This window comes from Microcaecilia unicolor, chromosome 5, assembly GCF_901765095.1.
Source record: "Microcaecilia unicolor chromosome 5, aMicUni1.1, whole genome shotgun sequence".
NCBI classification, from domain to species: domain Eukaryota; kingdom Metazoa; phylum Chordata; class Amphibia; order Gymnophiona; family Siphonopidae; genus Microcaecilia; species Microcaecilia unicolor.
Genome location: NC_044035.1, coordinates 169,861,238 through 169,882,585, shown reverse-complemented (window position 1 = coordinate 169,882,585; position 21,348 = coordinate 169,861,238). Strand labels below are relative to the sequence as shown.

The 21,348-nt window shown below is 46.9% G+C and overlaps 1 protein-coding gene across 2 annotated transcripts in view; it reads right to left on the bottom strand.

The window, feature by feature from the left end:
* The window catches only part of NDRG4 (NDRG family member 4), a 372,584-nt gene extending 351,592 nt beyond the window's left edge, over window positions 1-20,992 (bottom strand). Inside the window, exon 1 of one of the 2 annotated variants that reach the window (XM_030203589.1) lies at window positions 20,926-20,992. The gene's annotated coding sequence lies outside the window, so the exon portion shown is untranslated. Of the gene's footprint in view, window positions 1-20,209; window positions 20,240-20,925 lie in introns of those variants that run through there. The other variant, XM_030203590.1, reaches the window with a different exon arrangement.
* Window positions 20,993-21,348: the final 356 nt, after the last annotated feature.

The following is a 21,348-nucleotide window of genomic DNA, read 5'->3' as shown; positions in this document are numbered from 1 at the left end:
AAGCTGAAAAGCCCTAGCCGCTTTAGCCTTTCCTCATAGGGAAGTCGTCCCATCCCCGCTATCATTTTAGTCGCCTTTCGCTGCACCTTTTCCAGTTCCACTATATCTTTCTTCAGATGCGGCGACCAGAATTCAACACAATACTCAAGATGCGGTTGCACCATGGAGCGATATAACGGCATTATAACATCCTCACACCTGTTTTCCATACCTTTCCTAATAATACCCAACATTCTATTCGCTTTCCGAGCCGCAGCAGCACACTGAGCAGAAGGTTTCAGTGTGTTATCGACGACGACACCCAGATCCCTTTCTTGGTCCGTAACTCCTAACTTGGAACCTTGCATGACGTAGCTATAATTCGGGTTCTTTTTTCCCACGTGCATCATCTTGCACTTGCTCACATTAAACGTCATCTGCCATTTAGCCGCCCAGTCTCCCAGTCTCATAAGGTCCTTCTGTAATTTTTCACAATCCTGTCGCGAGTTAACGACTTTGAATAACTTTGTGTCATCAGCAAATTTAATTACCTCGCTAGTTACTCCCATCTCTAAATCATTTATAAATATATTAAAAAGCAGAAAAGGATTTCTGTGCAGAAGTTAACTCCTGCAATAGACATCAGTATATTAAAATGCATGATAAAGAGCCTACTTTACTTTATTTCTTATTAGTCGCTGATATTCCCAAAACGTTCAGTGCGACTTACATCAAGAAACGAAGTACATTCTTTTCAGTTACAGTAGAAGGAGGTAGAGTTTGAAGATTGTCTGGTGAGCTAATTACTGGCAAACATTAATTATTGACATTTCATAAGACATGTCTTTTAAACAGATAGGTTTTCAGAAGTTTTGCAGAGCGCTGCAAATTGAGTCACGGACCTGATCTGAATCGGCAAATCGTTCCAGTGTTTTGCGGCTAAATAAGTGAGTGTAATGATTTGAAACTGATACCTTTGAGTGAGGGAAATGGCAGCTCCAAGAAACTACCAGCTCATCTCCTAATTCTTTGTTAAGGTAGTAGTATCCATTGATTTACATATTCAGGTAAATCACCATACAGGGTTAGATAAATTATTGTACAAAGTTTGAAGATCCCTCTTGCCTCCACCGGGACTCCGGGAGCCAATGTAATGTAATAAATAGTGGGGTAACTCTTTCAAATGTAGTCTTTGAGAATATTAATTTTGCAGCTACATTTTGCACTGATTGCAGTCTTTTTCTTATTAGCATGGAGCAGACTACAAATAATACTTTGTAATAATCAATTTGTGTTAAAATGAGGGATTGTACAAGTAGTCTGAAGCTGCTGACACTGAAACAGTGATGTACTTGTCTTAACTTTCTCAGGACATTAAACACCTTTTTGACAACCTTTTGACAGTGGTTTTCCAGTGTTAGGTGTCTATCCACCATAATTCCTAATATTCTCAACTCTGTGTCTATTTTCAGGGGAGCTCCATTGATGTGTTGCTGTATGTTTGAGATATCAGTGTAAGATACTTCATTTTGTCACAGTTTTGTTTGAGGCATAGATTTGTCACCCATTTCTCCACTAGGGTGAGGTGACAAGATATTATTTAACATTGACCTTCTCCTTATAGAAGTGAAAGCATAATGCAATGTCATCAGTGTAAGAGAAGCAGTTTACCCCCTTCCTTTCCATAAAAAAAGCTTAAGGAGGACATAATAGTGTTCAATAGTATCAGGAAGAGGGGAGATCCTTGTGGTACTCCAGTGTGCACTTGCCATTCGTCTGACAGTAGTCCATTCATCTTCACACAGTAAGGCCTAGAACTGAGGAATCATGTTATCCAGTTTAGAACCTGGCTTCCTATACCAAATGAGGCTAGGATTTCCAGCAGTGTTTGATGATTTATGACAAACACCCTGGAAAGATCAAATTGCATGATTACAACTTGTTGTCCATAATTCATAAACTTTCTCATTTCACTAAACAGTGTTCCTAGCAGTGTCTCCGTGCTGTAGCTTTTTCTAAACCTTGATTCTGATGTAATAGGTTAAACTGCCCTAAGAATTTAGTGAGGTGTGAGGCTACTATACTTTCTGAGACCTTAAAGTGTATACGTATGGAGGCCACCGGTCTATAGTTGGTTGTGTCACCTAAGGTAAAATTATGTATCATACCTGATAATTTTCTTTCCATTAATCATAGCAGATCAATCCATAGACTGGTGGGTTGTGTCCATCTACCAGCAGGTGGAGATACTGAGCAATCTTTTGCCTCCCTATATGTGGTCACGTGCTGCCGGAAACTCCTCAGTATGTCGATATCAAAGCTCCATCCGCAGGACTCAGCACTTAGAGAATTACACCCACAAAGGGACACTCTGCCCAGCTCAACACCGCCGAAACGGGGGAGGGGAACCCACGCCCGCTGACGCGGGGGGGGGGGGGGGGACTGGCTTATCCTGCTACCGCAACTGCGGGAGGAGCTGGCTTACCCAAACACTGCTGAAGCGGGAGGGATACAAAGCCACCCTACTGCCACACGAAGCGGGAGGGAGCGCCGGCATAATTTAGTTATCAATCCAGCCACCGTCAAAATGGGGGGAGAAAAATGCAGCAGCTCACTGTAACACAAAATCGTCTCAACTCGATGAAACTCCAATTGGAAGAACTTGAACACGAAGTCCTTGTGAACAGGAACTGAAGACTAAACTTGAACCTGAAATATAACCAGAACAAAAAACAATACAGATGTCTGGGAGGGGCTATGGATTGATCTGCTATGATTAATGGAAAGAAAATTATCAGGTATGATACATAATTTTACCTTCCATATCATCAAGCAGATCAATCCATAGACTGGTGGGATGTACCGAAGCAGTACTCACCCAGGGCGGGACATGGAAATCCCTGAACGCAACACTGAAGCTCCAAACTGGGCCTCGGCCCGAGCAGCCACATGCAAGCGGTAATGTCGTGAGAAGGTATGAGCAGACGCCCAAGTTGCCGCTCTACAAATCTCTTCCAAGGAGAAGGATCTGGACTCTGCCATCGAGGCCGCCTGTGCTCTAGTAGAGTGTGCCTTTAGCTGAATAGGCGGAATCTTCCCTACAGCCACATAAGCTGCCGCAATCGTCTCCTTGACCCAACGTGCTGCAGTAGGCTTAGAAGCCTGCAGACCCCTACGAGGGCCTGCAAACAGCACGGACAGGTGATCCGACTTCCGGAAATCATTGGTCACTTCCAAGTATCTGAAGATGACTCGTCTAACATCCAAACATTTGAGAGCAGAGTACTCCTCTGGGTAATCCTCCCTACGAAAGGAGGGTAGACACAGCTGCTGATTCACATGGAAGCGAGAAACAATCTTGGGCAAGAAGGAAGGCACTGGGCAAATCGACACTCCTGCCTCAGTGAACCGCAGGAACGGCTCTCTACACGAGAGTGCTTGGAGCTCGGAAACTCTTCTGGCTGAAGTGATAGCCACCAAAAAGACCGCTTTCAACATTAGGTCCTTCAGCGATGCCCTCGACAAGGGCTCAAAGGGCGGCTTCTGCAAAGCCTGTAGTACCAGATTGAGATTCCACGTAGGCACTATCGAGTGCAGAGGAGGGTGCAGGTGATTTAACTCCTTTGAGAAAGCGCACCACATCTGGCTGCGAAGCCAGGGAAGCACCCTTCAGACGACCCCTGAAGCAAGCTAGAGCCACCACCTGGACTTTAAGCGAACTGAGCGATAGACCCTTTTCCAGACCTTCTTGCAGGAACACCAATACTGAAGAGATTGGAGCAGTGAAGGGCGATAGAGAACCTGCCTCGCACCACGAGGCAAAGGTACGCCACACCCTGGCGTAAGTAGTGGAAGTAGAGCGCTTCCTCACTCTCAGCATAGTGGCGATGACCTTGTCTGAGAAGCCCTTCTTCCTCAGCCGCTTCCACTCAAGAGCCAGGCCGTAAGACCAAAGGGGGAGGGATCCTCCATCACCACAGGACCCTGATGCAAGAGGCCCCGCTCGGCTGGCAGCCGCAGAGGACTGTCCACTGAAAGCCTGATTAAGTCCGCATACCACGGACGTCTGGGCCAATCTGGACCCACCAGGACCACCCGGCCTGGGTGCTTTGCAACCCGGTCTAGCGCCCTGCCCATCATGGGCCAGGGCAGGAACACGTAGAGAAGCTCCTGTACCGGCCACTGCTGGAGAAGAGCATCGACTCCCAGAGATCGAGGGTCCCGTCCTCTGCTGAAGAACCGCGGCACTTGACAATGGGCCGAGGATGCCATCAGTTCCAAGCTCGGCTTGCTCCAGCGCTTTGTGATGTCCAAGAACGCCCAGACAGCTACCACTCTCCGGGATCCAAGGTATGGCGACTGAGAAAGTCCGCCTTGACATTCATGACTCCCGCAATGTGAGCCGCCGACAGCTGTTCCAGATTCGCTTCCGCCCACAGGCATAGCTTCATGGCCTCCTTGGCTAGAGGGGCGCTCCTGGTACCTCCCTGGCGATTGACATAGGTCACTGCCGTGGCATTGTCCGACAGGACCCGTACTGGCCTCAGCACCAGTACCGGGAGAAACTCTAGAAGCGCCAACCAAATGGCTCGGAGTTCCAGGAGGTTGATGGACCACTTCGCCTCTGCAGAAGACCAGAGCCCCTGCACTGTCCTTCCCAGGCAGTGGGCTCTCCAGCCCGTCAAACAGGCGTCTGTCGTGACGACAACCCACTCCAGGGTTGTAAGAGGCATTCCTGCTGACAGCTTGTCTGGCCTCAGCCACCAACTCAGTGCCCTGCGCACCACTGGATCCAAGGGAAGGCGTACAGCGTAATCCTCCAAAACTGGAGTCCACCGCTGCAGAAGAGAGTGCTGTAGTGCTCTCATATGGGCCCTGGCCCAGGGCACTACCTCCATCGTGGCCGTCATGGAGCCCAACAGCTGCACATAGTCCCAAGCCCGAAGAGTAGAGGAGGCTAGGAACTGGTCCGCCTGGACCCGAATCTTGAGGCTCCGGTTGTCTGGCAGGAACACTCTGCCCACTTGGGTATCAAATCGAACTCCCAGGTACTCCAGGGACTGAGTCGGGCGCAGCTGACTTTTCTCCCAGTTGACGATCCATCCCAGTGAACTCAGAAGAGTAATAACTCTGTCTGTAGCTCTCCCACACTCTGCATAAGAGGGGGCTCGAATCAGCCAGTCGTCCAGATAGGGATAGACTTGCACTCCTTCCTTGCGGAGATAAGCCACGATGACCACCATTACTTTGGAGAAGGTCTGCGGAGCCATAGCCAACCCGAATGGGAGGGCTCTGAACTGGAAGTGTCGGCCCAGAACTGCAAAGCGCTGATGAGGTGGCCAGATGGGAATATGAAAGTAAGCTTCCTTGATGTCAAAGGATGCCAGGAATTCTCCTTTTTGTACCGCAGCAATTACAGAGCGGAGAGTCTCCATCCTGAAGTGCTGTACTCTCAAGGCCTGATTGACTCCCTTGAGGTTGAGAATAGGCCGAGAAGAACCTCCCTTCTTTGGCACTACAAAGTAAATGGAGTAGCGTCCCTTGCCAAGTTGATCTACTGGCACTGGGACCACCGTGCCCAGGCGGATCAGGTTTTCCAAAGTCAGTCGCACTGCCGCTGCTTTGACTGGAGACTTGCAGGGAGAGTTCACAAACCCGTCTCTCAGGGGCTGGCAGAACTCCAACTTGTAGCCGTCTCTGATGACTTCCAGAACCCAAGCGTCTGAAGTTACCCTGGTCCACTCGCCCAGAAATGAGGACAACCTTCCTCCTATCTGCTCTGGGCCATGGACCAGGGCCCCATCATTGGGTATGAGACCCTGGGGGAAGGCCGGCAGACGAACCTCCGGGCCGGCGGTCCCTGCGAAAGGAACGCTGCTTGGGGGGAAAACTCCGCTTGAAGGAGGAGGAGGCAGAGGAGCCCGACTTGCCCGGGCGATACCGACAGGCTTCCTGAAAACGGCCCTTGGAGGAACCAGGGCGAGCACTGCCGGCCCGTGCCCTGACCTCCGGCAACCTCTTGCCTTTAGACGTGCCGAGCTCCGTCACGATCTTGTCCAGCTTGTCCCCAAAGAGCAGCTTGCCTTTAAAAGGCAACTTGGCTAGGCGAGATTTTGAGGCATGGTCAGCAGACCAGTGCTTAAGCCATAGCCTCCGACGGGCAGAGACTGTCTGAGCCATACCTTTAGCCGAGGCTCTCAAGACATCATACAGCAAGTCTACCAAGTAGGCCAAGCCCGACTCCAGGACCGGCCAATCCACCCTCAAAGAAGGATCCGAGGGGGAGGCTCGCTGCAAAACGGTCAGGCATGCCCTGGCCACATAGGAGCCGCAAACCGAGGCTTGCAAACTCAGGGCGGCCACCTCAAAGGCCAACTTTAAGGCCGCCTCCAACCTCCTGTCCTGAGCGTCTTTCAAGGCAGTGCCACCTTCCACCGGCAGTGCTGTCTTCTTAGTCACCACAGTGATTAAAGAGTCCACTGTAGGCCAGAGAAAAGCCTCCCGTTCACCCTCAGGCAGAGGGTACAGACGGGACATGGCCCTGGCCACTTTAAAGCTCGCTTCAGGGGCATCCCATTGAGCCGAAATTAAAGTCCACATGGCTTCATGAAAGTGGAAGGTTCTAGGCGGGCGCTTAGTTCACAGCACAAAAGCTGAGCCTGCCGAGGCTGAGAGAGGGCCTTCCTCCGGCGAGGAAATGTTTAAAATGCTCATGGCCTGCGCTAACAAGTTGGGCAAATCCTCTGAGTGAAATAGCCGTGCTGCAGAGGGGTCATCCGCTCCATCCGAGCGGGGATCAGTCTCCTCCAAAGAATCCCCCAAGGACCTTTAGGAGAACTCAGAGACGCTGCCCCCATCCACATCAGAGGAGACAAAGTCCCCTAGGGCCTGGAGATCCACCCGAGGGCGTTTGATCATAGAAGCCTCATCACCCCTGTCAGACAGGGGAGCAGGAGCCGCCTTTTGCAGAAGAAAAGCCTGATGCAGCAGCAAAATGAACTCAGGGGAAAAAAACCCCAGTCTAGGCACTTCTGCAGCCTGGGCCACCGCCCTAGAATCACTCTCAACCTGCGCTCCCAAGAGCTGGGGAGAGGCGCGCTGCGCATCCAAAATGGCATCCGATGCGTCACTCCATGAAGGAGCCGTGCGGGAAGAATGGCGCTTCAATTTCGCCAACTTTTTACTGCCGCCCAAATCAAGGGCGGCCATCTTTTTACTGGCTCCCACCTCAAGGGTGGCCCAAGAAGAAGCCGCCCGAGCATCGTGGCCGGCCAAAACCGGAAGGGCGGACAATGGGGGATGGGCACCTAAGGCGAGAAAAACCGCCGCACGGAAGGAAAAACTGGCTAACTCGCCCAACTCTGAAAAGGCGCCTAAAAAAGGCGTCTCTGCCTCCGATCCCCCCACTTCCCCGCTAGACATGCGCATGCGGTCTGGGGAGCGTCTTTTCACGCTTGCTGTCCAACGCCATTAGCCACGTGGAGAACGTTCGGGGAACCCCCTGCCCACTGAAAAAGGTAAAAATTACCCGTTTCTTGCTCCAAGCTGCAACGAATTGGTGTCCCAGTGAGCAGCTGCAAGGAAAGCTGTTTCAAATCGCTTTCGGTTTCTTTCTCTTTATTTTTTTTTTTGTTTTTTTTAAACGGAGCCAGTGGGATGGGGGAGAAAAGGAGGGACCTGGAACCACCAGGTTTCACTTGCTCAAGAAGAGCCCTCAACTCCAGGTACTCAACAAAACCTAAAAATTAGGCTTGGAGACCTAGCCAGAGCTGCTGCTGTGTGTGACCACCACCTGCTGAGATAGAGAACATACTGAGGAGTTTCCGGCAGCACATGACCACATATAGGGAGGCAAAAGTTTGCTCTCTATCTCCACCTGCTGGTAGATGGACACAACCCACCAGTCTATGGATTGATCTGCTTGATGATATGGAAGTTTCCCTTCTGTTTTTTTGGGACGGGGGTGAACACTATCTTGCCTAGTTGGTCGGGGAATCTTTTGTTATTGAGGGAGTCTGTTATCCATTGTTTCCCAAGTTTCGCATAGCTCTCTGATGGCTGTTTTAGTAAATAGACTGGACAACTATCCAGCTTACATTGAGACCTGGAATATTTTAGCAATACTTAGCCTATAACGTAACCCACAGCAATGCAGAGCTTTGCGCCAATGTCTACCATGAGGGCACAATGCGAGAAACTGTCAGGTCTGAGGTGGCATTGAGAGCCACAGGGTCTGCATCGGTGACAATCTCTGAGCAGACTCAATCCAATCAGACCCATCTGCCCCCAATATTATAATGAATTCCCTGGTGTATAGTGGCACCATCCCACCGATTGAAATAAAAAAATCACTGGTGTCTAGCAGGATCCCCCTCCCTCCTAATTCAAAAACAAATCCCTGGTGTTTAGTGGAATCCCTCCCTCCTGACCAGACCCACTTTCCAGTGGTTCTAGGTCACAGACATGGAGCCATTTGAGTCTGCACATCCCCACACCCATGGCGGAGAGTCTAGACGCTATATTAAAAGAACCATACGTGCTCCTGGCCAGATACTTCCAACACTCCAGCTGCTTACTGGTGAAGCTCTGTGGCTTGCTCCTGTGGGAGAGAATCTGCAAGACTTAGTGTACCGGGGGATTTCTGGGACATTGAGAAAAGAATTGTGGCCAAATGAAACTCCAAAAATGGGGCAGCGGTCAAATTAAGGTTGGTACTCTGGCCTAACCGGGCCTAGCAGCTCGCAAAAAATGCAGGAAACTTTAAGAGATTTTTTAAAAAGCTAATGGAAATAAAGGAAAATTAAATAAGAAAAAAAATATATTAGTTGAGAAATGGAAAACTACCCGCAAGGGAAGGCCCTGCGAAAGAGATATAGATGAACTGACAGGACAACACAAAACGTGTCCTCCCTGTTCTGCAGAAAAAAATAAACTGAGGGACCCGGGTGGCAGGTGGGAAGGTACCATGCATGCACAGTAGGACACTACTAGAAAGTTCTTAGTCTCACTCAGCATCGGCACTGGGTTCCATCAGACGACATCACCCAGCTGTGAGAATACGACCGCCAGCTTAGCCTTGGAGAAAGATGTTTACTTCAAGCAGTAAGTCTCCATTCCAGACAAAGACACCAAGTTGTCACTGAAGCCACTGTCTGGCTGAGACCCCAAGAACCCATTATCTATTCACCCTGGATACAATCAAGCAGGTAACCAGAGGAAGATGCATTGCAGCTATATGAGGCCAGACTCCATATAGCTACCCTTAATTCCTGTCATCTTACACTAAAGTTCTTGTTATTCAATTACTCTGTAATAAAATTGTTTTGAAGTTAAGAAGTGAATCACTGGATATTTGAAATAGGGTCAGTTGTTTATCTGCCACAACTGCACAGCAACTCATGGAGCGAAGGAAGAACAGAATATATATGGTCCTTTTCATTCAAAATAGAATTCCAGCCAGCTTTAAATTCTAGCTATCCACTTCCGTGCAGTCATCACAGGGGTTCATATTTCTGTTGCAGAAGCAAAGCTGTTTAATCATGTCACAACTGTAATTTGGTAATAACATTGCTCCTTCTATTGTTCACCTTTTTTGGAAGCTTTCCACTAGTAATATGCCACCAGACTATCTAGTCCTGAGGAAGTTCTTTCTATCTTTCTGAAATACTTTATTGTAAAGCACATTGGAATCTAGATGAGCTGGAAGCATGCTATATAAAACCAATTTCTTTTTCAATCCAATTGCAAACAAACAACAATTACAAGCAAATTTGCCCTTTAGTTTTATCTAATAAGCTCATGGCTGATGGACTGAATCTCTTACCAGAATAATAGCACCAAGTTCTGAGCATCAGCCCCATCTGGAACAGTGCCCGATCAATACCGCAAGAGCAGCACTGAAAAATAGCTCCCCAATGCTCAACTGTAAAATGATGCAAATGATATGCACGCTGTTTGACTGAAAGTTTTGCGAAAAGCACAGCTCTTGTATGCATGCACCCAGAAGCAAAGCACACATTGACACTGTTCTTCTGCGCCAGGGGCGGCACAAGGCAATCTGCCACCAAGGCAGATGAGATGTCACCCCCACCCAGTCTGGTATCTCCCCCCCTTTCCTCCTCAACCCTCTTCTTCGCATTTCCCTTATTTTATTCTTTTCCAAAAGGCGGCAGCAATAGTGATTCCCATAGGCTGCTCTGCCACGGTGCCACTAGCACCGGCCTCTTTGCTTTACTGTGCCCCGCCTCTGAGGAGACAGGAAGTTACGTCAAGAGACAGGCTGCAGTAGGGAGAAGAGGCCGGTGCTGGCAGCAGGGCAGCCTATGGGAATTGCGCTGCTGCCTTTTGCAAGAGTAAAAAATAAGGTAAATGTGGGAAGAGGGTTCAGGAGGGAAGGGTAGTGTGCCACCTGAGGCCCACGCCTCAGTTGGCCTAATGGCAGGGCCACCACTGTTCTGCACCTTTAAGTATAAGTTTAAAAAAAAAAAACTTTATCGCCTCAAAAACTTATATTTAAGCGCAGAAAACAAGCACCAATGTGCGCGTTCACTTTCGGGTTTCCTCTGATTTTCATACATTCAGTCTCTCACTACCAGCACTTACAGCAGGGATGTCCAACCTCAGCCCTCACCAGTTGGGTTTTTAGGATTTTCCCAATGAATATGCATGAGATCTATTTGAATACAATGGAGGCAGTATATGCAAATAGATCGCATGCATATTCATTGTTCACACTCTAAATGCACCTAGGTTTAATCTCTAAAATAACTGTAATTTAATAGATACCTATATCAGACCAAACAGTTATAGTACAACTTCTACTTTATTTTCAAATATTTTAATCCATTTAACAAATACTTGAATACCCCAGATCATTCAACCGCATTCACACAAACACTCTTCCATAAACCTATTTCCACTAATACATCAATAACTAACTGCCATAAAACACATCTGAGCAGCTTACCACCCTCAGCTATGCTGTGGTAAGCAGATCTCTTTATTTATATATGACCACCTTAAGAGTCACAACACTTCCCTCCTGTGATCTAAATTTTTACAAGTCCTTTATGATCCAGGTTTGTCATCCACTTTCATTGTGCAAAAGCGTCTTTCATGCAGAGAGTGTCTTTCAAATCCTTAAATTCTTGATTCATGCAGAGAGTGTCTTTCAAATCCTTAAATTCATGATAATATCCAAGTCCTTGCACATCTTTAGTTCAGACTAGTAAAAAAGGCCCGTTTCTGACACAAATGAAACGGGCGCTAGCAAGGTTTTCCTCGGAGTGTGTATGTTTGGGAGAGTGTATGTGAGAGTGACTGTTTGAGAGTCAGAGTGAAAGTGTGAGTCCAATCCATGCTCCTCTGTCACCTGGCCCCTCCATTCATCCCTATCCAGCAATTCCCCTCTCTGCCTGAGGCCTGCCCTGCAATCCATATCCATCCATGCCCATCTGTCCCCTCCATTCATCCCTATCCAGCAATTCCCCTCTCCCTGAGTCCTGCCCTTCCAATCCATGCCCATCCATGCTCCTCTGTCACCTGGCCCCTCCATTTTTCCCTATCCAGCATTTCCCCTCTCTGCCTGAGGCCTGCCCTGCAATCCATATCCATCCATGCCCATCTGTCCCCTCCATTCATCCCTATCCAGCAATTCCCCTCTCCCTGAGTCCTGCCCTTCCAATCCATGCCCATCCATGCTCATCTGTCACCTGGCCCCTCCATTTTTCCCTATCCAGCATTTCCCCTCTCTGCCTGAGGCCTGCCCTGCAATCCATATCCATCCATGCCCATCTGTCCCCTCCATTCATCCCTATCCAGCAATTCCCCTCTCCCTGAGTCCTGCCCTTCCAATCCATGCCCATCCATGCTCCTCTGTCACCTGGCCCCTCCATTTTTCCCTATCCAGCATTTCCCCTCTCTGCCTGAGGCCTGCCCTGCAATCCATATCCATCCATGCCCATCTGTCCCCTCCATTCATCCCTATCCAGCAATTCCCCTCTCCCTGAGTCCTGCCCTTCCAATCCATGCCCATCCATGCTCATCTGTCACCTGGCCCCTCCATTTTTCCCTATCCAGCATTTCCCCTCTCTGTCTGAGGCCTGCCCTGCAATCCATATCCATCCATGCCCATCTGTCCCCTCCATTCATCCCTATCCAGCAATTCCCCTCTCCCTGAGTCCTGCCCTTCCAATCCATGCCCATCCATGCTCATCTGTCACCTGGCCCCTCCATTTTTCCCTATCCAGCATTTCCCCTCTCTGCCTGAGGCCTGCCCTGCAATCCATATCCATCCATGCCCATCTGTCCCCTCCATTCATCCCTATCCAGCAATTCCCCTCTCCCCGAGTCCTGCCCTTCCAATCCATGCCCAACCATGCTCATCTGTCACCTGGCCCCTCCATTTTCCCTATCCAGCAATTGCCCTCTCTCCCTGAGGCCTGCCCTCCCAATCCATGGCCATCCATGCTCCTCTGTCCCCTGCCGCCTCCATTCATCCTTTTCCAGCAAGTCCCCTCTCTCCCTTCCATGACCCCCCCCCCTCGCATCCATGCTCCTCTCTCTCTCATGTGCCAGCCTGGGCCGGCCTCTTCCCCCCCCCCCCCGCTCGCATCCATGCTGTGGTTGGCCACCCTCTTCTCTCCCCCCAACATGCGTTTTTTTTTTCTTCCACCCCCTCCCGCGAACCTGTCGATCCCCCCCCCCCCCCCCGGAACGCCGAAAACTGCCGCCGCCGTTGTTGTACTACCTTCCCTTCCCGTAGGTTGTTGAATCATCTTAGAAAGTTTAACTCCGTGCGTCTGACGTCAGACGCACGGAGTTAAACTTTCTAAGATGATTCAACAACCTACGGGAAGGGAAGGTAGTACAACAACGGCGGCGGCAGTTTTCGGCGTTCCGGCGGGGGGGGGATCGACAGGTTCGCGGGAGGGGGTGGGTTTCGAGGGGGCCATAGCGCGGGGGGGGGGTGACAGCTGATTCTGAGGCAGTAGGAGGAGTAGGGAAACACGCTGCGCGTGTTTCCCTACTCCTCCCCTTGCCTTGCAATCAGCTGTTTTGACGTCAGTGACGTCAGTGCGTGTCTGCCTCACAGACCACCTCCAGCCAAGGAGCCACGGTCCCAAGCACAGAACGTTGGAGGTGAGAATTATTATATAGGATGGTTAGCAGTAGTTAAACCAAAATAGCTTACAGCCAAACACATATATTCAGTTCGCCATGCTTCTGACCCAGACTAGTGTTTGGCTGTAAGCTATTTTGGTTTAACTACTGCTAACCATCTGAACTAAAGATGTGCAAGGACTTGGATATTATCATGAATTTAAGGATTTGAAAGACACTCTCTGCATGAAAGACGCTTTTGCACAATGAAAGTGGATGACAAACCTGGATCATAAAGGACTTGTAAAGATTTAGATCACAGGAGGGAAGTGTTGTGACTCTTAAGGTGGTCATATATAAATAAAGAGATCTGCTTACCACAGCATAGCTGAGGGTGGTAAGCTGCTCAGATGTGTTTTATGGCAGTTAGTTATTGATGTATTAGTGGAAATAGGTTTATGGAAGAGTGTTTGTGTGAATGCGGTTGAATGATCTGGGGTATTCAAGTATTTGTTAAACGGATTAAAATATTTGAAAATAAAGTAGAAGTTGTACTATAACTGTTTGGTCTGATATATGCATATTCATTGGGGAAATCCTGAAAACTTGACTGGATTGCAGCCCTCAAGGACCGAGGTTAGATAGCCCTGGATTAGAGGCTTGCATGAGCTTCCTTCTGCTTTCAAATTAAAAGAAACCAACAGCTTTTAAAGAAAAACATCATGGGAAATCCTCTCTTCAAACACCCCAACGCATGCTCTGAGCTGGCGTTTGGTTTTCAGCGATAAGGGCGGCTATGTTTTGTGCACTGTTCTCTGAGCATTAGGAGGGAATAGGAAATGACCTCATTAACATCTCTTTCAGTACATTTGCATGCTATTTGAGCTCATCTTTGGCACCCACATTGTCTCCTACACTACAGCCCTCTGAGCATTCTGTGCTCACCAACACTGGTGTTAGGTTTTGAGTATCATCCCATAAAAGTTATGGCTAACGCGGCTAGGGCTCTTCAGCTTGGAGAAAAGGCGGCTGAGGGGAGATATGATAGAGGTCTATAAAATAATGAGTGGAGTTGAATGGGTAGATGTGAAGCGTCTGTTTACGCTTTCCAAAAATACTAGGACATGCGTTACAAGACGTATGAGGAGAGACTTGCGGACCTGAACATGTATACCCTGGAGGAATGGAGGAACAGGGGTGATAGGATACAGACGTTCAAATATTTGAAAGGTATTAATCCGCAAACAAACTTTTTCCGGAGATGGGAAGGTGGTAGAACGAGAGGGCATGAAATGAGATTGAAGGGGGGCAAACTCAAGAAGAATGTCAGGAAGTATTTTTTCACGGAGAGGGTGGTGGATGCTTGGAATGCCCTCCCGCGGGAGGTGGTGGAGATGAAAACGGTAACGGAATTCAAACATGCGTGGGATAAACATAAAGGAATCCTGTGCAGAAGGAAGGGATCCTCAGGAGCTTAGCCTAGAATGGGTGGCAGAGCTGGTGGTTGGGAGGCGGGGCTAGTGCTGGGCAGACATATACGGTCTGTGCTGGGGCTGGTGGTTGGGAGGCGGGACTAGTGCTGGGCAGACGTATACGGTCTGTGCCGGGGCTGGTGGTTGGGCGGCGGGGATAGTGCTGGGCAGACTTATACGGTCTGTGCCAGAGCTGGTGGTTGGGAGGCGGGGATAGTGCTGGCCAGACTTATACGGTCTGTGCACTGAAGAGGACAGTACAAATAAAAAAAGTAGCACACATGAATTTATCTTCTTGGGCAGACTGGATGGACATTGCAGGTCTTTTTCTGCCGTTATCTACTATGTTACTATGTTACTATGACTAGGGGGCATGCGATGAAGCTACAATGTAGTAAATTTAAAACAAATCAGAGAAATGTTCTTCACTCAGCGTGTAATTAAACTCTGGAATTCGTTGCCAGAGAATGTGGTAAAGGCGGTTAGCTTAGCAGAGTTTAAAAAAGGGTTGGACAGCTTCCTAAAGGAAAAGTCCATAGACCGTTATTAAATGGACTTGGGGAAAATCCACTATTTCTGGGATAAGCAGTATAAAATATTTTGTACTTTTTTGGGATCTTGCCAGGTATTTGTGATCTGGATTGGTCACTGTTGGAAACAGGATGCTGGGCTTGATGGACCTTTGGTCTTTCCCAGTATGGCAATACTTATGTACTTATGTAAGTTCAACCAATCTGTTGCGTTATTCCAGAAGGAAGCCATCATTTTCTAGGTATTAGGGTAGCATAAAGCCTTTGTCTGAAATGGAAACAGAGACCTGCTAATGTTCATTAACACCTCGTGATGAGTGTCAGCAGCACTTTTTGGCTCTGTTCTGGCCACCTCATGTCCTGAAACACTTGTGTCTCCTACAAGAAGCAGCAGCAGCTTGAGTCTAAAGAACACTTTGGTTGCTTTTTTTTTTTTTTTTTAAAGATGATGTGTCAAATACCATGAAAATGAGATTACTTTTTCCCCCTTTCTCTTTCTCCATCTCTTAACTCTTCTGATTGGATATAGATCCACTGCTGCCCATGAACTGGAAAGAAATCTTCATCTGAGGCTAACTGTCATGTTTATCAAAAGGAAGTTACCATTTTACATATCTGCCTCATTTTTGTCAATCCACAACTGTTAGTAAATGATCCCTAAGTGAAAGGCACTAGCACTGGGACCTTATAGTGCTACCAAGTACTCACTTTAAAGCAGAATTCTAATAACATTTTCCCAACAGGCCTCCAATGTACTTTTCAAGTAAGCATTACATTTTTTTAATTATTTTATTTTTATTTGCAGATTTCTAAACTGCAATCCTAGCTCAAAATTGTGAATTACAATAACATCAGCACAAACAATATATATAGTCATACAATCATCAAAACGGAGAACATGCTGTACAAATAGCCAAAACTTCAACAAGTGAATGGATATTGAATGTTTTTGGTTATCGGAATTTAATTACATTCCTTTATAATCTGTTAAGTTTTGCAACAATAGAAGTAGAAGCGCTGAAGTGGCAGGAGATGACATTCTTGTATTTAAGGAATAGTACCCAATAAGTGATTTCTAAAGGTTGATTACAGAGGAACAGCTGTTGACCCCAGAAAGACACAAGTAATAATGGACATCAAGAAGGAAGATCCTATTTAAATTGATGGTCCTGCCCTAAATGCTAAGAAAATCCAGTCACATCTAAACAATGTAATACAATATAAAAATTCCATTCAGGGCCAGTCCAAAGGCATCTGACATTCCGGGCAAAATGTCAGTTGTGTGCCCCCCCTGCATCTCCAGAGGCAGCTCAAGCCCTACACTTCTCCACAGGGTGTTCAATATATTACCTCCCCTTCCCTACCACCAACCTCAAGTCCACCATCTCTCCTCTCCCCTCCCTTTACCTGTGCTGGTCTTGCTGCTACCCTCCCTTTGTCTCAGAAGCAAAAGTAAACTGAGACCAGCATGGAGCTGAGTGCACGCCCATACTAAAGTGCTGCTCTGTTTTGCTCCCTCCAACACAAACTTCCAGTTGGAGGGGGCAGGATGCAGCAGGGCTTGAGCATGGGCCTGTGTTGGAAGGCCCTGCGTCACACTGACAGCAACTGTGAAGTACTTGCTCTCTTACTGCACTGGCACCATACCACTGCCCTTCCTCCCCCCCATTCTTCAGCCCTAGGTGGAAGCCCAGTCTGCCTAATAGTAGGGCTGACCTTGATTACATCACCATTATTTCAATTCACAGGACAAATGAAAAAGAAATAAAAAAGAGAAATCAGGACAGAGCAACAGAATGGGAGAAACATTTTGTACACTTACTCCAGAAGACTACAGAAGTGTAATAAAGCTTTCAAGACCTTCAAAACTGCATTGCTGAACTCATTGTAGTGACACATCCAGATTTCAGCAGACTTTTGTTGTGAATCTACCTCTACAGAGCCATGAAGAAATGTGTCATATATTTCTGCAGAAAGAAGTATGGCATGCCCCATTGCTTTTGTCAGTAAATTTTTGAGCATATTTTTTTAATTTTATTTTTATATAAGTATTAACAATATGTCAAGAAAACTCTTGATATGCAAAAATGGAAAGAAATAAGCAATTCAATTTCATAATAAACAAAATAAAACAATTATACACATGTATATATTATTTCTTTTCTCCATTTCAAGTCCACAAGATTAAGGGAGAACAAGGTAAAATTCCATGAAATATATTTTCAACTAATTAAAGTAAGAAATTTGAAGAGAAACATACGGTGCCAAATCAATAATGATTATGGAGTAGATGTAGATAATGCTGCAAGTTGTTGCTTGGGGGTGATAGCAACCTTAGAATCTAGGAAAGAACTCAAATGAGTAGGATCATAAAAAATATATCTAACTGAGTTAACTTTCAATACACATTTACACGGAAAATTTAACCAAAACAAACCACCCAACTGTAAAATCCTGGGACGTAATTTTAGAAATAATTGATCGAGATTGGATTCTGAAACAATTTTTTTGTCACAGAGATGAACTCTTTATGAATAATAAGATAAGAATATTTCCTGATATTGCAAGAGCAACCCAAAAAAGACGTCAATTATATCTTTGAGCATATATCCAGTAAAATGTCTTAAATTTCTCGCCTTAAAAATGGGAGCTTCAAGACAAGCTCGGCAAGCTGTGAGAAGGTGGTGGTGGCCCATCAAGGACAGAGTTCTATAAACAGCCATTCAGCATCAGAAAACCACCGAGGCAATGGAAGCAGAGGACATGCATGGCAGACATTTTATATCGGGGACAAAGTCCACTATTACTTTTTACTCATAAACTCTGTGCCAAATTTCAAAAAGAAAGTACTCAACTACTTTCACTTAATACGCACAGACATTTCCACCTGCTTTTTTGCGCATATAAATTTTTGTGCTCAGGGACCTGCAAGTAGAATCACCCTTAGAAAAGTCAGGGCTGGCAGGGACTTGCACCTGCTGTATGGATTGTCAAGTGCACATGGCATTTCAACATCAAATCCCAATATATACTGTCCTTTTCTTATCCTAATGCCACTCTTTTCAGCTGTGGCTCAAAACACACATTTTTAGCCACAAAGGAAAAGGCAATTTTCACCTGGGGAACTTATCCAGATGACTTCTTAGTTGCCTTGGCAAGTTATATTGAACACTGCCCTCAGTGCTTGCAAATATTCTGAACAAAAAAAATGATTCTAAAATAGACAGGCATTACATAGAATCTCTAAGGAATGTTCTGCTATGGAGAGGCACTTTTTTTTTTTTTGTTACATTTGTACCCTGCGCTTTTCCCACTCATGGCAGGCAATGGGGGGTTAAGTGAGTTGCCCAGAGTCACAAGGAGCTGCCTGTGCCTGGAATGGAACTCAGTTCCTCAGTTCCCAAGTCCACCACCCTAACCACTAGGCCACTCCTCCACTCTTGCTCATGCCCAAGGCAAACAGCCGCAGCTGATGATATAACCACAGAACAAAGAGGAAAGCCAGTATTGTTGGCTAGTAAGAATGAAAGTAGTAAAAGAAAGCTGACCTCAGTCAGTCTTCAACACATACATTCTAGTATATGAAATAAAAAAAGAAAAACCTGAACAGGACAGATTGAACAGTCCACATGAATATAATTTTATATGCCAGCTTTCTGTCCTTGAATCTGGACAAGAACGAATCTTTTCCCTTGAACTTTTCAAATGAAAGTGGAAAGGAACACTCCTGGACCGTTAGGTCTTCAGATGATTCTATCAGCTATAAACCAGCTTCCTAACCACAGTGTCTGCAGAGACATTGGGTTCAGAACTCAGAGAATTCTTGCTCAGGGTTAAGTGAAAATGACAGGACTTTGCTGACAAACGTTGAGAGAGAAGGAAACAAGAGGTACTAATCCCCCAGGCACACCCAGCAGTCTCTTTCTTTCCACCACATCATAGGTTTAGTAATAACCTAATACTTAAAACAGCCAGCCTCCTTGGTCTCTATGTCCTTTTCAAATGGTACACACAGACCTGGCCAGCCTCCACTACCAATCCTTATGCCCAGCTGAAGAAGAAGAAATGATATGATAAATCAACCTATTACAGAAGTTTCTCAACCCAGTTCTTGTGATACCCTCCGCTAGCTATGCTTGTAGGACATTCACAACAAATATGCATTAGAGAAATTTGTATGCACTGCCTGCATTGAATGCAAAAGCTGTTTCATGCATGCCAAAAAGCAGAAGAGATGGGTGTGTCCCGAGACCCTCTGTCATAAAACGATAACAAAAATACCTCTGCACAAATGAAAAAAATAACACGTTTGAATAACCATAGAATAGCCTCTTTCCATCCTTTGCATGCATGAAACTGTACATGCAGATTTGTAGTTATGAAAAGAAACAGCAAAGTGAAAAGCCAGTTCGAAGAGCTAGAGATGGTCGGACAACTGGCTGACTGGGTACAATATCATAGAACGAGCCCCACCTCTCTTCCCTGCAAAGGATTCCCTATAAGTCTCACGCACATCTGTCAGCATCAGAGACCAAGCAAAAAACCCCAGAAAGGAAAAACGATGAAGAACCTGGCAGAGAATTTTTAAAACTATGTAAGAAAACACAGCTTCCAGCTTTTACAAGGTTGATCTAACAGTATAAAAGGGCAGTTTTAAAGACACAAAATAGCAATCAAAAAAAGAAGCAAGGCACCCGTGCAAATGTATACGAACTGAATGGCATAACCCCTTAATAGAAAGATTGCATGGAAAATAAATAAACCTCACTGTATACAATAAGACAGCAATCTGCCACATCAAAATGTTTTTTTGTTTCTGTTATCATGAGAAACGCCCACAAGGCTGAAGGGGTCTGCCCATGTCATTAACAAAAGATCCAGTTTACATACCTCTTCTACAATCGTCCCTTGTTCCACTGACCAGACTTTTCTAGCCCCTTAAATGCGTACATCATAGTTCATGACATCACGCCTACTATATGCGACTGATTTTATTAATCTATTCAGCAAAGATGTCACTGCAGACCCCCCAGGCTTTGCAATATGGGGATATCTGCAGCACCAAACCAGACCCAAGTCTGCAGAACAGAAACACATAAAAAAAAAACAAAAACAAAAACCAATTACCTGTTAATTCTATCCTATATCCAAGGACCTTCATTTGGATTGGGTTTCTTCTGCCCACAACAGGAGCAAACGGCTGATTAAAGGCCCCCAAGAAACAGACACCTACAGAAATTCAGCAGAACAAGCAGGGAGAAAAACCAACGCTTCCTCTATGAAGAGAGAGCCAGAGCCACTGCCTAGACAATGCAGATAGACAAAAGAGCACACACCACCTATTGCAGAAAGAAAACGCTGGAGAGGGGGCTGTGGGCAGACTGCCACTGCACGGCTCCCTTTGCTCTGCAGAAGCAAAGGGACCCTCACCCCCCGGAGCCACTGCAGAGCCAGAAACGACAAAACAAAAACACACACACACACAACAGAAAGAAGAGAGGGGCTGCCTCCAAGACCCCTTTCACCAAAGCCAAACACAGATATACCACCCCCCCCCCCACACACACACACCTAGGTAAAGCAATAAGACAAGCCCACTTTTTGCAATGATGGCAGCAGAAATCGAGCCCCAACCAGCAACAGCTCAGAAAACGACCAAAGCCCGAGGCATCGTACCTCTAAAGAGGCAGCCACAGCTCCGTCTCCTGGGGGTCAGTATGGCTGCTCTCCTCGGCCGAGAGCAGCATCCACGAGCACAGAGATAGACCGAGGGGAGGGCAGGAACTAGGGGAAATACTGAGGCGGAGACTCCGCAGCAGAAACACACAAGAAGCGCCACTCACCGGCTCTGTGTCCACTGCCGAGGTCGGTGCAGCCTCCGCCTCAAACGCTAGAGCTCCCGCCTCCTTCTCTCCCTGGTTTTTAGAGCCTGTCTGCGGGATAGCTTGTGCCCCTTGGGTGGGAGGGAAATTGCCGAGCCAGGCTGGTGCTGCGCTGCGGCAGGGCTGTGGCAAAGAAGATAAACTATGGAGATAAAAGGTTAATCCTATTCAGAGCAAGACAGTTGCTCCTTCGACGCTTCAGGCACTTGTTGGCTCGGCTGCTGAAGCAGAGGAGCTGAGTATCTTTTCATGATTTCATTGTAAAGGAGTTGGGGCGGCCCCTCAGGGTACTGGTGTTCCAGATTTGGGCTTTTATTATTTGCTTGCAAAAACCCAGGCTTATTCTGCTGTGTGTATGCCTGCCTTTCTTGTGCTGATTGCAAA